Raw genomic sequence first — 4,782 nt, 5'->3', positions numbered from 1 at the left:
GATAATGTATGTTGTATTTTTTTTACAAAGATATTTTCATGTGTGTCTAAAGGCTTGTTCACACTGGAGGTTTGAAGAAACTCAAATCCAAATTCTTTGCATATTCCAATCTGGCTGTTCTGACTGCAGGAAAAATAACAGATTTGAATATGCAAAAACATTGGATTTGAGTTGCTTCAAACTGCCAGTGTGAACAGACAAAAAGCACATGGAAAGGGGGTGGAATGGGATATCGCAAGCCACATTTCAAACCACCTTTGTAGGTAGTTTGAAATCAGATACAAATCTGATTCCTAGCCATGTGTCAAATCTGATTTGTTTGCCCTCCAGTGGTTTTTAGACTGTTATTTGGTATATATTGTTGCTTGCTACTCTGTTGACAGTTTGACAAGAATATGGGTGACTACTAGCTTGTTGATTGTTTACAAACAAATTGGTGCATGTGCTAGAAAGCTAAACAGCTACCTAGCTTGTGACTGCTGTGGCTAGCCAAAAAGGACTTGTTTTAAAAGTTGGATCATCTTATCCTTTCAGGTTTTAGGTGTTCTTACACTATGATTTTGAACATTCAAAGCAACTAGGAAACGTCCATGGTAGACATTGTCACCTTAGCTTGCTACAAAACTTCTGAGTGATAGGAAGCACGAGCACCACCACCAATTAGCCTACACCAATGCGCACACACCTGTCGTTACTATGACAACTAGCGTAGCCATATCAGCAAATGACTGCTGTCTGAACACGCATATATCCGATTTGGTCACTTGTAACTTGCTGTTTGGACAATCAGTATTCCAAAACAAATTTGAAAAACAAAACTGATTTGAGCATTAAGGCAGTTTGAACAAGGCTTAAGTGTGCGTCACTTAGGCTACTGGCGGAGGAGGGGGAAGTACAGAAATGTGTGGAATGAATCTTTTGGTGCGTCCACATTACTAGACAAAGGTATTTATGACAAAGACTAATCCCTTGTAAATAATAATACAACCGTGTAAGATCCTCTAAGAAACATGCACATGATCATCACGTGCATGTCCACACGTAACACACACCCTTAGGACTGTGGCTGTGTCCCAAATGGCACCCTATTCCCTTTATAGTCCACTACTTTTGACCAGGGCCCTATACAAGTGGCCTATATAGGAAATAGGGTGCCATTGGGGACGTAATTTATGAGTGACTGAACCAATGAGACTGGACTGATCCTGACAAGATTAACTGATTAGTAAAACTGTCAGTAATGATGGATGTTTCCTGTCCAACACTTTGAAGCCGCAGAGGCTGTCATACCTATCATTCTACATACCTCAAACACCTGGTCAGACAGAGGCTCTAATACTGGGTCTCCGCACTAGGCCTAGCTACATAGTAAAGAGGATGGAGACTATAAAAGAGGAGAGGAAAGAGTGGAGGGACAAGACAAGATTCTCCATACCTGCTGGCTGCTGCAACCAGACCATACCTCATCAGGTGGGATGACATATGACTGGTTTTCCTTTAAAACGGTTTTGTCTTTCCTCTCTCTGAATCTGATTTCATGTGGTTTTCTGGTTTTTCATGATTTAGTTGCTGGCTTTATTTCAGTCTCTTTCTACAATGGATAAAACATTGTAATAATATTTATAGACTTTATAAGCAGACTTGTTTCTTTCTCTCATGTATTTGCAGTCAACTACTCCATACCAAATCAATACAATAGAATCTGCCATCAACGTACTTGTCCCACAGTTCAAGACCTTTGCTGGGAATGATGGATCCTCAAACACCCTGAACAAAGGGGAGTTCAGCAGCCTGGTGGCCTCTCAACTACCTACTTTGTCAAGGTAAATGGTCATAAGTAGTGCACTACATCGGGAATAGGGTACCATTTGGGACGTAGTCTTAGTCCTCTTCAACACCCACTTAATACTTGGCATCCATTTCGCAATACATTATTATCTAGAGCAGTGAGTGAGTGGCTGAATGACAGCCTGATAACAAGCATCATATACAGTGCATTCGGAAAGTATTCAGACCCCTTGACTTTTTCCACATTTTGTTACGTTACAGCCTTTAAAAATACAAAAAACATAATGACAAAGCAAAAACAGTTTTTTAGAAATGTGTGTAAATGTATTAAAAATAAACGGAAATATCACATTTCCATAAGTATTCAGACCCTTTACTCAGTACTTTGTTGAAGCACCTTTTGCAGCGATTAAGCAAAGGAACTCTAGAGCTCTGTCAGAGTGACCATCGGGTTCTTGGTCACCTCCCTGACCAAGGCCCTTCCTCCCCTGATTGCTCAGTTTGGCCGGGCGGCCAGCTCTAGGAAGAGTCTTGGTGGTTCCAAACTTCTTCCATTTAAGAATGATGGAGGCCACTGTATTCTTGGGAACCTTCAATGCTGCAGAAATGTTTTGGTACCCTTCCCCAGATCTGTGCCTAGACACAATCCTGTCTCTGAGCTCTACGGACAATACCTTCGACCTCATGGCTTGGTTTCTGCTCTGACATGCACTATCAACTGTGGGACCTTATATAGACAGGTGTGTGCCTTTCCAAATCATGCCCAATTAATTTAATTTACCACAGGTGGACTCCAATCAAGTTGTAAAAACATCTGAAGGATGATCAATGGAAACAGGATGCACCTGAGCTCAATTTAGAGTCTCATAGCAAAGGGTCTGAATATTTATGTAAATAAGGTATTTCAGTTTTAGTTTTTTTATACATTTACAAAAAAATCTAAAAGCCTGTTTTCACTTTGTCATTATGGGGTATTGTGTGTAGATTGCTGAGGAAAAACAATTATTTAATCCATTTTAGAATAAGGCTGTAACTTAACAAAATGTGGAAAAAGTCAAGGGGTCTGAATACTTTCCGAAGGCACTGTATGTGAGTGATAGCAGGCCAAATCCTTTTCTGTGCCATTTCTATTGCTCTCGGATGAGCTTGCATACCCAAACACACACATACGCACACATCCAAAGTAGTGCACTATATAGGGAATAGGGTGCCATTTGGGACGTAGTCACTGATATTTGCTCTGGCATAAACCTCCTTCCATTTTATTCTGCAAAATTATACTTTGCAACCAAAGTTGTCGAACTCAGACTCAATGCCATATGATCTATAGTACTGTAGTATTCTTGACCATTAGATGGCAGAGTAGCCTTTCCTTGCAGCTCATTGCTAACCCAGTCTGGGCCTGAATGGGTCTCTGTCCCCTCTCTCCTCTCTGATTGCCTGCAGAATGCCATTGATCCAGGTGCGATCGAGCAGCTCATGGGCTCATTGGATGAAAACAACGACGGGGAGCTGACATTTCTGGAGTTCTGGCAGCTGATTGGAAAAGGGGGCTTTTAGCCAATAAAAACAATGTGTGGGATTCCGTTGGATGTGTAGCAAATTGCAATGTGCAATTAAATTATCCTGTATGTAGCTGTGTGGCAAGCTTTTGATCTGAATTGACAATGATTTAGTTGATCATTTTCTAAAGCAGGCACCTTTGAATAAAAGGATCCATTGTCTTAACTCTCCTTCTGTCTCTTTTGGTTCACTGACATCCATTACTCAGAGACGGACTGGCTATAGAGCAATTCTGGCAAAAGGCAGATGAGCTGGTCCGCCTTTAGCTCAGTGGGCCTGTCTAAATGGGGGGTTGGAGGCCTAGAGGGGGAAAATGGGCCTGTGTGTTAGAAATGCCGGGGCCGATTTCTGGTCCCAGTCTGGCCCTGTCCACCACCCTTTTGTACATCCTCTCATTTAGTGTGGGTGTATTACAACCTTTATTTAATAGCATAATTGGATAGTAACACTATACTGCTCCCACAATTACATGAGTTACAACGATCCTGTTCCATAAGGGTTCATAATGCCTATACAAAGCTGCCTTTCCAATCGTTACACAGTGATGTAAGTGCAGTCTACATCCCTGCTGCTAGCTACCATCTCTGTGTCTCCATTACCAGTCTACGTTTTATCCTAGGTCAACAACAATACATTGGATACAGGAAAGTTCCTTGGTGTCTGTACAAATACTGCCTGTCCCTGTACTCTATTGTTTAATTACATGTAAATTGTGTTTGTTTAGTGAATGGTCAAAAATAGTGCACTATATGGGGAATTAGACGTTTCCATTGCAATTTTGATACTGGGCATCAGACTGTGGACTTTGTATCCTAATTAAACAGAACAAGGTGCCAGTGTGGGTGTGACGCTGACAAATGACTGTGTCAGCACCAACAAACAATGACAAACACTGATACAGCATGACACACTCCCTCAGGGCTAGAGATTGGGCAATACTTCTAAATGGGATCAAAGGTGTGTGTGTGTGTGTGAGCACATGCATTTCACTGCAGTGGTCCTGGAGTGGTCTGGATATCCTCCTGTGGCAGTTGCCACTCCCTTGAGCCTAGGTGTATGAGGGGAATGACACTGTCGGTGTGATCGAGGCGTAAGGCTAAACGTGTGTTCATTTCATAAAATGAAACTGGAAGTCAATTTTGGATATAAAGGGTTAAAAGCAACTCAACACTCAATCAGTCTCTGTCTCCTCTTCCCAGCCTTCTATGAATCCGAATATCCCTCATACTCGAATTATTGGCGTGGAACAATACAAGTCACACGACATAAACTAGCACCACATGCCAAAGATAGAATAAAGAGAAAATAAGTTCCAAGGTTGATACACATTTTTACCCCCTCATAAAAAAGTTGTGTTATGTCTCTCTTCCACATTCCCAAAGTATTTTTTGCACTCTCCCAGGTACACGCCCTTTGACTTGTCAGGGGAAA

The sequence above is a fragment of the Coregonus clupeaformis genome, chromosome 17, assembly GCF_020615455.1.
Source record: "Coregonus clupeaformis isolate EN_2021a chromosome 17, ASM2061545v1, whole genome shotgun sequence".
Lineage (NCBI taxonomy): Eukaryota > Metazoa > Chordata > Actinopteri > Salmoniformes > Salmonidae > Coregonus > Coregonus clupeaformis.
The sequence above is the reverse complement of the archived record's forward strand: the minus strand, read 5'-3'. Positions refer to the sequence as shown.